Source organism: Ambystoma mexicanum, chromosome 2q, assembly GCF_040938575.1.
Source record: "Ambystoma mexicanum isolate Mex_15411 chromosome 2q, UKY_AmexF1_1, whole genome shotgun sequence".
Taxonomy (NCBI): Eukaryota; Metazoa; Chordata; class Amphibia; order Caudata; family Ambystomatidae; genus Ambystoma; species Ambystoma mexicanum.
The window spans coordinates 180,764,167-180,777,781 of NC_090924.1; positions in this window are offsets into that span (position 1 = coordinate 180,764,167).

The window sequence follows — 13,615 nt, forward strand, 5'->3', positions numbered from 1 at the left end:
GATTCTGTATGATCTTAAATCTGTGGGTGAAGATATTACATTTCAAGATTTCAAAATAGACACCTTGTAATCGTTGAAAGCAATTATACACAGAGGGGACTACTGTGACCTTGACAGTTCTGGAGTGTTGTTTCTGGATTTCTCTCTTTCTCCTCAGCGGTATCTGACCTTTTGTCAGCTTGCTCAGCTCAGGTGTGGATTTGACTACAGAGGACTAGGGGCTGAAAGGCCCAGGGTTATCAGAAAGGGTGGCCCTTCGGATATAAATTATGCTGTCTGCTAGGAACACTCAGCCGTACTATTGGGGGTCATTTGTAAAATGGTGTCTGGAAAAGAATCTAATTGAAGATATTTTTCATCATCCAGTGATACACTTCTTTTGTGGGATGTTTTTCAGAAGAACTTGGCAGTAGCAACCCATACGGTGCAATGGGTAGCCATGAAGTTATTTAGTTTTCCTCTGAGTTGATCTGTGATTTTAGATCCGATGGACCAAATCGTTTAAGGGATATCTACTTTTTAACCCTCCTTGTATGGTGTCTCTTCCTTCTTGGGATTTATTTATTTATGTAGATATTTGTAAGAGAGTGCTTAACCCACAAGCACCTAGGTGCTAGTTGCAGGTCTTAGGGTGCTGAGATAAATTCAAGATAAGATGAGCTATTGAGGTTTTTGTAGGGCCCTCACTGTGAACATGTAATCGGTTATCCCAAGCATGTATTGTAATTTTGGTAGTCATCTCTTATATGCATAGGATTTGAGACATTTGGGCTCCGGTATGAAAGCCACCCTGATTTATATGTAATTACAAGGATTCAGTGTTTCAAAGGAGTCTGGGTTATCTGCACAAGCTTTGTACTTTCTTTATTTTTGAAAACAAAATTATATTGCCAGTGTTGTGTCCTGAACCTTCCAGGCCGCATGAAGTGTATCTGCACAGTTTGAATGCAATGAAGTCTGTCTTAACTATTCTGGATACATATCAAGAAGGTTGCAGAGGAAAATATTTCATTGTGGCTTTTGGAGTATGTTGAAAAGGATTTAAACCCTCACTGGCTTCTATAAGCAGATGCTTGAGGATGTTAATAGGCATGGCATATTTACCAGTGGATCAGTGCTGTTTGCAATCATTTTGGGGTGATCAACCAGGACGGTGTACATGATTTCAAATTGGTACCTGTAGACCTCCCCCCTGTAGCTACCCCAACACTCTCTTGAGGCACTTTCAGGTGGATGTGGGGGATAGTAGGTAAGCTTCGTTGAGAACTTCACTATTTCATTTATTCTCAACCTATTAATTATATTTTCTATGTGTCCTTAAAATACTAAAACTATGTATTAATAATGTTGAAAAAGTTGAAATTATCAACTAAACCAACTTTCACTAAAAAAAAGAATACTAAAACCACGGGCTGTTGATTTGTTTAATTCTGGAGGACTGTTTTTCTTTGTATTCAACACATTTGTATTTGGTCTATCATCATTGGTGAGGATTTTGATGAGGGAACAGTTGTTCCATAATGTTCTAGATTACTTACAGTTATAAGGCAATAAGCCCTGAGCCGGTGGTCATTACCGCATCCGGTAATGCCACCGGGGCCTATACCAGGGGCGTTACCGGACACAGTAATTGTCTTGTTGGCGAGGGACCTATTGCCACCAATACCCTGGCCCATTCGACTATGGTACTAATGGTGCATTTTTTTGGTTGCAAGACGCATGTTATGACTTCATGGTCGTGAAGATTATGGGGCCTCTGTCCACAAGTTCCGCTCAGAAAGATAAAAATAACTTCCTGAGCAATCCTTGAGGCCACAGGTTTTTTGAGTGCCGAAGAACGCCAGGAGCCAGGAACACCGGGGACCCCTCGACCGCTGTAAAGCAAGCAATGGGTCAGTACAATGGCAAACAATATACTGAATAGCGAGGTAACCAATATCAAGGGGCTTACCAAGGGTCTGGGGACAGGAAGAACAAAGATGAAAATGGAGGTGTTCCGTGTGGCTGCAGAGTGTAGCAAGTGGCAGCGGTGAGGCGTAGATTGTTGTAGAATAGGCACTGCAAAAACCTATATGAAGAGGATACTCCAAAAGGTAACAGAAGAGGAAAATCCGAAAACAGTCCGTTAAGAGTTCCAAGGTCAAAAGCCAGCCAAGTTGGTCATAACCAGGGGGTAATCCAAAGGAATCCAAGAATACAGTTCAAAGGTCCTGAAAACAGCAGAGCAAAACAATATCCAAGGGCTTGACAGAGGAATCTAAAAAGAACAGTCCGTAGTCCACGTTCAAGATGCGGAGACAGGAAGACGCCGAACAGTGCCTGATTGGGTCAGCTGTGAAGCACTGAATGAGCGTTCCCTCTCCAGTTTTAAAGGGGCCTAGGAGTGTCACATTACCCATCACGTGACCGATGATGTAGCACGTTTCTTTGTCACATGACCCAAGTTTTCAAAACGCTGCTGCCGGGTCTTCCTGAGGGCGTGACGAAGCAAAGGAAAAAGCCGGCGTCTCCGTTGACTGTCTCCAAGACGCCAGGGCAGCTGCCAACGTTGCAATGGGTGACCATAGTGCGTTAAATGTCCTCGTGTGCACCGCTGCCGTGCTGCTTGAGGGAGTGAGGACATGAGATCAGAAGAGGAAGGCAGAACAGGACCTGAGATGGAGGGCTTAGTGACTGCACGGGCATTTGTGTGCGCAAGGTGACCAGTGGATGGTGTAACAACGCATGCGTTTCACAGCCGTAAACAAATAAAATAGGAAATGGGTGACGCAGACTAGGAAACATAGTCTGTTTCCCTTTCCATGACGGCCATAATATATAATGGGCCTCATTACGACCCAGGCGGTAATCTGCTGACATTACCGCCACGGCGTAATGAGCGTTTACGCCGTGGGCCGATGGCGTAAAGAGCGCCACATTACGACCCATCGCGCACGAGCATTACGCCATGGGGGTAATGTAAATAACGCCATGGCGGAAAGGGCCCCTACCGGCATCGTAGGGCAAGCAAGGTGCACTTCCGCCACCGCAAGTAGCGGTCACCGTAAAAAGCAGAACCGGAAATAGCGTCATCGCGGCGGAACGAGAAACAGCACGTCGGCCATCTTTAAAAACACAATCCATTGCCATCCTTCCGAACAACACCAGATCCAACCCTGACACCTGTCCCAACCCATCACCCACCCATTCAACCACCCAAAAATGCCTAAAGTTGTTAAGAAGGCATGTGACCGCCAGCGCCAGGAAAGATTTACCCGGGAGGAACTCTGCATGCTTGCGGAGACCCTGCAAGACAATGCAGCTATCGTTTTCTCGCCGGAAATGACCAGGCCGGCGATAGTAAAAAAGAAGGCCATATGGGCCCTGGTGGCCGAGCACGTCAGCGCGGTGGGGACCGTACCCCGCACCCCACAGCAGTGCAGGAAGCGTTGGGATGACCTTCGCATACGGGTCAGAGCCGTCATCTCTGCGAACCGCAACCTTGCCCTGGGTACCGGTGGAGGTTCGGAATCCCCACTGAAACTCCAACCGTGGGAGGAAATATGTGCAACCACGATTGGCATGCAAGGCATTGAAGGCGTTGGAGGGATGGAAACGGGAGTTCCGACATCAGGCGATGAAGGTAGGTGCCTCAAACAAGACATGCCATAGTCACTGCAGTCCATTCATGTGTAGCACAATGTTGCCCTAGAGTGTAAATGCAACACATTAGCTGGACACTGCCCACAGCCACATGCGAGCTCCACCCTGTATACACTGCTGGCACCCACATACCTCCATCCACATTCCACACAAAAAGGAGACAACCTGCATGGCCCTGCCTGAAATCTGCCTCATCTACTGACCAGAATCATGTCAATCATTGTCATTTCAAAGTCTGCAGACCCATCAATAATGCCCTCCCTCCTTTGCTCCACCACAGGCACAGAATCACACCCCGAGGACCAGGACACCCCTGCGACGAAAAGAGCCAAGAAGGCCAAGAATACCATCCCCGCACCCTCAACCTCAGCTGCAGTGAGGCAGACCCCACAACAAGCAGAATCCACTGCAAGCAAACCGGACGGCCCACCGGCAAGCACCCCAGTAGGCAGCAGGCCAGCAGCAGCACCACCACCTGTACCAACATTGCCTGCCACAGAAGGCACCGGGTCTGCGGCCAGCAGCAACATGGGTGAAACAGCTGCAATTGCTGCATGTTCAGACTCTGACATTGAGGAGCACGACGTCAGAAGCCCCACTGACCTTCTACATTCCCCCTGTTTGTCAAATGCCAGCCCCCATGAGGATCACATACAGGGGCACACAGAGGAAGAGGAGTGGCCTTCTACCCCATGCCCAGTTCTCAGTCCACAGGAGGGGAGCAGCCCCTCCATCACACCACCAGCACTGGGCATGGCCCAGCAGGGGCAGCAGTCCCTCGAGGACATCATACAACGGCAGCAACATCTGTCCACGATGCTGACTGAGCATGCTGCGGAATGTGTGGGGCTAGGGCAACCATTGAACAGGCCACGGAGACCCTAAGGGCCGGAATTGCGCAGAGCACTGCCACCCTGAGGGATGCTATGCAGGCCATGTCAAGGGACATTTGTGGCGAACTTGCCGGGTTGCATCGTGTGCTCACTGAGCTCTCCCACACCCTACAGGACGTGCATGCACGGGAGCAGGCAGGGACATCCTCCGCTGCCAGTTCTGCACAGAGCAGCCTCATCCGACGTTCCGGACGGAACCTGCGCTCCACAGCCAGGGGTGCCCCGGGACCGGGAGAGGGGGCTCGTAACAGCCTGTGGCCACTGTCACAGGCATCTGTAGACACTTACATGGGGTGTGTTGGGGTGTGCAAGGGGGAGGGGGGAGGTGGGAGGGGGTGTGTTGGGGTGTGCAGGGGGAGGGGGAGGTGGGAGGGGTGTGTTGGGGTGTGCAGGGGGGCGGAGGGAGGTGGAAGGGGGTGTGTTGGGGTGTGCAGGGGGGAGGTGGGAGGGGGTGTGTTGGGGTGAGCAGGGGGAGGGGGGAGGACAGATGGGGTGTGTTGGGGTGTGCAGGGGGGGAGGTGGGAGGGGGTGTGTCAAGACAATTTATGATTGAAATACACTTTTTCCTTTTCCGAAATGAAATGTGTGGACATTTTCATTGCATATGTGTGCTTTATTGGTGTACAGTCCACAGTGTGCATGTCCCAGAGACACACAGTGCCCCAGGTGCAGTCTCCATGTGATACACACCAGCCGTGTGTGCTAGAAGCAGTGGTCGATGATATTTTGACGCATTTCACGCCCCTCCTGTGCATCGCCTCCTCCATGAGGTGCCGCCCCATCTGCACCCTCCTCATCCTCATCGTCAGGTGGTTGCAGTTCTGCGTCAGGGGGCAGTGGCACATTCCGTCTGACGCACATATTGTGTAGCATGACACATGCCATGACGATCTTTGCCACCTTCTCATGGCGGTACAGGAGTGCCCCACCACACCAGCTGAGGCATCGGAACAGTGCCTTCAATAGGCCGAATGTCTGCTCTATGACCACAGGGGTACGTGTATGTGCACGGTTGAAGTCCTCCTCGTGCTGGTTCTGCGGGTTCCGGACTGGTGTAAGGAGCCACCTCTTCAGGGGATAGCCTGCATCACCTGTATGTAGGCGAGAATGTATGTGTCAGTCATGACGTCTGATTAAGAACATGATGTGCCACCATGGCTTGCATCCAACTGTTACTTTGGCTCACTTCTACATACACTAATTGATTCACACAATGCAACCAGTATATGCTCATGGCTCTCACGGCCTGTTTTGCATGCCATCACCCAATGTATGCAGAGGGGTGGAGTGCATTGTGAGTGCCCATCCACTGTGTCCGTTCATGCCGTTTGGTTAGTTGGCCTGGCACATGTCCTGTGATGGCAATGCGCACATCATTGCAACATTGCTGTGGGCCTCATCATGGCCCCAGTGAGCAATGCTGATGTAGACAGGGACATTTTGGGGGCCCTGCTGTCTGTGTAATGGTGTGTTGATGTTTCTGTCCGTCATGTGCCTCCTTCGTGGGCAGTTATGGGGGACAGGCCTATCGGTTGATGGTGTTTGGTGACGTGCATGTAGGTGCATTTCATTGTTGACAATGTGGTCTGAATTGGTAGAATGCACTTGCAGATGGTTGTGTCATGGTTGGGACACAACCTCATTCACATGGTAGGGCTGCATACATTGGGTATTGGCTTTACTGGTGTTGGGTGGAGTTTGGGTTGCTTTAGGGTAACATCTGTCTCCGTTCTCTCTGCTACTCACAGCCAATTGGAGTATGCATCATTCCCCCCCTTTCAGCCAGGTGGAGTATGCATCACCCCCCCCCCTTTCAGCCAGGTGGAGTATGCATCATTCCCCCCCTTTCAGCCAGGTGGAGTATGCATCATCCCCCCCTTTCAACCAGGTGGAGTATGCATCATCCCCCCCCTTTCAGCCAGGTGGAGTATGCATCATTCCCCCCCCCCTTTCAGCCAGGTGGAGTATGCATCATTCCCCCCCTTTCAGCCAGGTGCAGTATGCATCATTCCCCCCCTTTCAGCCAGGTGGAGTATGCATCATTCCCCCCCCTTTCAGCCAGGTGGAGTATGCATCACCCCCCACCCCCCTTTCAGCCAGGTGGAGTATGCATCATTCCCTCCCCCTTTCAGCCAGGTGGAGTATGCATCACCCCCCCTTTCAGCCAGGTGGAGTATGCATCACCCCCCCCCCTTTCAGCCAGGTGGAGTATGCATCATTCCCCCCCTTTCAGCCAGGTGGAGTATGCATCATTCCCCCCCCCTTTCAGCCAGGTGGAGAATGCCATATCCCCCCCCCTTTCATCCAGGTGGAGTATGCATCATTCCCCCCCTTTCAGCCAGGTAGAGTATGCATTGGTACGTCATTCACCTACCCACTTCACATTTCCATGGTCATGACATTGGACTCACCGAGTAGCCAGGATCTTGGGCCTGCATGTCGCTCCATGTAGCGTGGTATTGTGGAGTTCCTCAGGACCATAGAATCATGGGTTGATCCGGGGAATCGGGCACAACAATGTGTGATGATCTTGTTCACGTGGAACCACCAATTCCACATGGGTGCAGTCGATGGCACCAATGCAACCAGGTATGCCGGCTAGTGCATGGAAACCCACTTTGGTGTTTGCAATCTCCTGGGCAGTCCGTGGTAATGAGATGTGGTCGTCTGTGTGCTTGAGGAGGGCATCGAGCACTTGGGTGAGTGTTCATGAGAATAATGGTTGTGAAATGCCATGCAAGTACCCCACTGTGTGCTGGTAGGTGCCTGTGGCCAGGAAGTGGAGTACAGACACTACCTTCAGTCGGGGTGGGATGGCGGTTGGAGTTTCTATCATGCTGACGATGTTGTTGTGTGTCATGTCTACGATGGCGGTGATGGTGTCCCGGTCCAAACGATACAGGGTGTGGATCTGCTCAGCAGTGAGGTTGAATGGATTGGCTCTGATGCGTGGGATTGGGGGCTGCCTGCGTGGTGGCACTGGCTGCGCTGGTGGGGCTTGCTGGGCCTGCCTTGCCCTCCTTCTCCTCCTGCGTCTCCTCTGTGCTGCCTGTTGTTGTTGTTGATGTTGTAGCACTTGCATTGCTATCAGGTCCTCCAGCCCCAACATTGCTAGTCGTATTGGTATCATTGTGGAGTGTGACTGGGTGTGGGAAGGGGTAGGATGTGCTCTTTTTGTACTTCCTGAGTCTGCATTGCCTTCACCTGTGCTGTTTCTGTGCACCTGTGGCAGCTGCATTCACTTTACATGGCCATTTACGGTTGGTTTGCGATGGCGTAATTAGCACCATGGCGGTAAGGTACTTAACGGGCTGGGTGATGGCGTTAGGTGCATGTCCGCTTGGGTCGGCATTCGCGTACCTTTCCACCATGGCGCTAAGTACGGTGTGGGAGGTCACGTGCGCGCGCCCTTGGCGCAGTTAGCGGCAGCGTTAACTACGATGCCGCTAATGGCATCGTAGTTAACGGTCACGGGTCATGATCGGACCTAGCGGAAAACGATGGCGGTAACCATTTACCGCCATCGTTTTTCACTTAGCGCCAGGGTCGAAGCTCATTGTCCCTCTCTGGGTACTAATTCTCATTATGTTGGCCCTCCTCCCACATCACAATAGCCATTCTCCGAACAACCCGCTTAGAGGGTGTTGAGTAACAGGGATGTTTGATATATTGGTTATAGAAGGAGGCAACAGTTCATCCTGCCCGCTTTATCCAAGGTGAGTGGGGTGGGGCGGGGACTAGGGTGTCCCTCAAGGGAATGGAGGAATAATTTAATGTAGGGTTATGTGGCATAGCTAAAGCCTCATTGGGGAGTAATGTGATGAAGATTACCATAAATAATCTAAAAAACAAATAACCTGGCCCAGCTTCATTTCGAAAGCCCTCATGCTTCTATGACCTAACTGTTGATCATTTTCAGAGATTGCCAAGTTCATCCTTGATACTATCCTGCACAGTTATTATTTCAAACTATCATGTTTGCAGACATGCTACAAGGTGAATAGATGGCAGATTCAAATCGGTAGTGCCTCAGGGCAAGGTCATTTTAAGGGTCAATATTGCAGAAAGCCTAATTTTACCGGGATTGAAATTTTTTAAATGGATTTACTTTGTGATCTTTTAAAAAAATAAGATTGAAAAACTAATAACAGGGTCATAAACTGATTACTAATGAAAAGCAGCCCTCTGGAGACTGCAATGCAGATGACACCATACGCCAAAATTAAGATCTTGGCCTCCCAAACAAAGGTATTGAATCAAAAATGTGGGCACTTTTCATTGAAACCTGTGATGAATTTTTACAAAGCCAGAGTTGTATCAGCTATCTCCTATGTAGCAGAAGCAATGCCATTTTTACCTGATAAAATAGGGCAACAATTAGAGGGACACTATTGGCGAAAAGTGCTTAGCTTACCAACATCAACACCAATGGCCTCAATGAGAAGGGAGCTGAGCCTGGTCTTTTTGAAAGAGACGGTCGAACTGAATATTACTACATGAGATTGGAAGCACGCAGGAGGAACTGGAGAACAACCCACAAAAAAACAAAAAAAACAACTTAAAGAATGGCACTGGATTAAAACACTGGAGGCAGCATCCACGAAAAAGTTAACCACGTATCTACCGACAAACACACAAAAGGTGAACGAATTGAAGGAATACTTGTTAAAATTTCCTAACAAAAAACTGCCAACAACATCCCTAAGAGCGCGGTTGAACTAAATGAAAAAGAACGAGATATTAGCCATTAAAGGAAAGTCAAACTCTAATAGCTGTCGCTATTGTAACAAAAAAGGAGACAGTAGAAACGATTTGCCATCTGCTGCTGTCCTGTCCCGGAACAACCACAATAAGTGACACATATATGGGACACCATGTTAATGCTCCACAGATTTATGAAGAGGAGGCTTGGTGGTCTCGTACGATGTGCAGAAACAACACAAAACTAGTGATAGCCACGGCACTGTTCTTAAAGAACTTGGGTTTGGAACCAGCGGATGACAAGAACTTCAATTCTTAATTTATAAGAGGGCGCTAGAGGGCCAACCAAGATGGCGGCTCCTCTGTGAGCTCCGGCAATGCTCCCATAAAAATCCTCTAATTCATATGCCTATAGTGTGAAGCCTGACCGTAGCCAAACAGATCCGGCTCCCTGTGCCCCCAAAATCTGCAGGGCATTAAATGCAAAGCTGCAGAGAGCTTCTCTGAAAAGAAGCACCCGCAAGGACGTCTGGCAGAAGAGGAGCTCGCCGTGGATTGCAGGCCTGAACCGCCCCTCTGACCACCTGCGGCTCATGAGTGACACAGCCGAAAAGAACCTCCCCCAGGATCCTCCAAAGTAAAACCCTGTCCTACCGGTGGGTTGGGGAAAAGAAGTAGACCCGACCGGGCGCGTTCCGAACTGTGGCGCCTGGTGACCATGGCATTTACCAGCATGATCTCATGGCCCTGCACGGAGCACATCAGCAATGCACAGCGAGAAGCTACGAAGCCCCAGTGAGTCAGGCCGGCAAGGTCAGAGATCACCCTATGAACAGAGATCCCTCACCGCCTCGAGCCCTGGCCAAACCAAAAAGGAACCCACACACCATCCGCTGTCACAGACGGACACAACCAGTGGCGAGGGCGGCTAGATGCTGGTGGACCCGATCCTCAGGTCTGCAGCCCCTGCAGAAGGCCCTGGCAGAGACACATCGATTATCCACCGGAGGAGGGTCGCTTGAGGCAGCGACAGCCTGGGTCATCCCAAGAGCCCCTGACCCACAACAATAGCACACACAGTGAATACATCAGGTGGAACAGGTACGTGGATACAGCGACCCAGACCCTGCGCTTCCCCTCCCCCTCCAGAGGCACAAAACAGGAGGCGGCCATATTTGGAAGCAGACCCGGAGCCCACGCATGGTGCAATGAGAAGTGCAACATATCCCGCATGAAAGGCGCAGCCGTGTGCAACCAAACCAATGGCTCATAGCCGACACGCTGAACAGTGAAACGGAAGGGACACTAAATCCACCAACAGATTTAAAACCTTCGCTCAGCGGGCGTGCCCCTCTGACACGGTCACTCCTGTGCCTTCTGTGGGGAGACCCGCTGGCTCGCCCCAGGGCGCACACGTCTGAAGATTGCCATCAGGTGACCATGAGGAACATCCCAACACCACTTCCCTAGGAGCCCTAGTGTGTGTCCGTATACACAAAGAGATTGAAGCACCTCCCAAACACAACGGAGGCCCTCGTCCACCTGTAAAAGCAAGAGGAAATATGGAGGCTGAGTACCATCAAAAGGAAATACATCAAACAAGGGCTATAAAGATTCACAGATCTTTATTACTACTGTGCAGTTTACAAAGAAACAAATCAGATTGCTATCTGGACCTTCGTACATCACAGTGAATACCAGCCCTTCAGTGTGAGAAGTGAGAGGTACTGGACACCTGAACATTCGTACATTTACACAATTTTAGTAGCAATGTCCAGCCCCTCTGCAAGTTAATAATCCATGCTCTAGAGTTTGTGCCAAGTTCACTTATGGCTTATACAACAATATGCACACACGGATTATCTTCAGTTTACATACAAACAAGTTACAATGGCAACAGTCTATTCCAGGTTTAGCAGTAAGCCTTAGCACATGTCCCTTCACAATGCAGTTCAGTCAGTGTCCACGTTCGATATTTGCATTACATTGGGTCGATGTATGTCCGTGGATCAGGCTAGGTTCGGGAAGGGTCTGTTACAAGTTGGAAACACAATCCATCATTTTAGAACACAGAGTTACATTTGAACAGAAATCAAAATGGTGGTTGATCCCAAAATGGTGGCGAAGTCGATCTAAAAATCGGCATATTTGAAACGCGGTTTTCTTCGCAGGGCGACTGGGTTTAGACCAATATATATACAGAAGGACTCACAATATGATTTCCCTTTTAACAAACCCACGACTTGCCGTATAATGGCCACAACTCTGACACCTAAGCTGGCAGATTGACCCGCGCAGGCCACAGCATTTATCAGCGGCCCACCGGTGTCTGCAACCAGGTCAGCCAGGGACCTCCTATACAGACATTGCCCAGGATTGCTCCTGTCACCCCCAGGCATTGGACCTCCCCACGCAAAGGCCTCCGTCGCAGCTCCAATCCTCCATGCACCAGCCCTCCCGCAACAGGACCACATACCACAACGCCCTGCCCTTGAACGCCCACTCAAACTGAATTTCAACCGCTGCCATATCACAGGACGGGCAGGTCGAGCTGAGCAGCTGTACAACTGCAACATGCACCCCTGACCCGCAACTACACCTGGAGCACAGCATCAGAAGCACAGCACAGAGAGAGACACCCCCCCACCCCAAGTCCTGCTAAGCAGACCCCCCAATTCGAAGGCCCCTATCCCAGAGAACATTGCCTGGCACAGCAGATAGCATTCCCGAAAACACCAAGACTCAGGAATCATAAACCAGCTTGGAAGCTGAGGAGTAAACTACCACTGGCTCGCAAGTACCGCAGGGCAACGACAGGGCACCAGGGTGACTCACTCCCAACCCCGCAGGAGGATCAGCCCATGCCAGAATCCACCACTTGATGGACACTCTCTGGACATCAGCAATTCACACACTCATTGGCCGCAATATTTGAGCCCAACACACGAGTCACAAACAGTACCTCACACCAAGTAGGAAGACCAAACGGCACCCAGCATGATACCGGTACCCCGGAACTCACTCAAGACCACAGAGGACAATGACCACCAACACTGAGCTCCCACCCAGGTCTCACCAAACGGAAGATCCCCCTCTTCTGAGCACACCGCTGAGACCCCTTTTGGATACCAATCAATACCAACTGCCCACACCCTCCGACCAACCACCAAATAACCCAGCATGGTCAAGACTGACAAATCCCAGAGGAAATTGAACTTTGAACCGGGCACCATTGTCAAAACTCCCAAATCGGGCACTCAACCTGACTCCCCTGAGTCCAGGATGGAGCAAGACGAGGAACCATCCCCACCCATGGAGATCTGCGAGATCCTTCTAGAACTGAAAGCCGGCATAGACAACCTCGACAGCAAACTTGATGCACTTTCATTAAAGGTTGACCAATTATAACACCACCTGGACAAACATGGGGCTAGACTTGACTCGGTGGAACAGAGGGTCTCCGATCTCGACGAAAACACGACCTTGTTAACAGCCAGGGTCACATTACTAGAAAATCAGATGAAAGTGGTCTCCGCCAAAAACAAAGACCTCGAAGGGCGATCACACCGTAACAAAATAAGGCTGATAGGCATGAGGGAGAGACAACTCCCAGTAAAAATGGAGGAGTTTCTAGAGAATTTATGCAAAGAACTGTTTGGTACCTTAGCGCTCCCGCAGCTATTTGTGATAGAAAGGGCCCCAGGGTGCCGACCAGCCGACCTGTCCCGGGGGCCGCTCTGATTATTGCCAGACTGCTAAACTTCAAAGATTGTGACACAATCCTGCAATTGGCCAGGGACAAGGGAGAACTCCAATTCGACGGGGATAACATCCAACTCTATCCGGACTTTTCACCAGCAGTCCACGCGCTACAGAGATCCTTTACAGGTGTAAAATGATGACTACAAGATAACCAAATGCTTTCCTCAATGCTGTTTCCAGCAAAGCTAAGGATCCAAAATGAAGGTAAAGCCCAATTCTTCAACTCACAGGAAGAGGTGAACACCTTCCTAGATCAGCTCGGCTGCAGACCTCTACACAACAATCCATGACCACTTAAGAGACATTGAGCCAGAAGAAACCCACCATGACACCGCAAACCACCCATGGTTGGGTCTATACTGTTCATAAGCTCACACTAAGGCTTCACAAGAATCGCATATCTGTTCATAATCCAGTGGGAGGGGATGAAATGTGATGGGCAGGTTGGGGGTTGCCCATGAGAGGGAGGGATTGGGAATAGCCTTACAACAGTTGGGGACATGCGGCAGCCACAGATCCGCCCACCACCGGCCAACTCCGCAGCCATACAAGCCTTAAGACACTAGCATGCAGACATCGAGTGAATAACACAATGCCAGCCACCCCGCCGAGCGAGA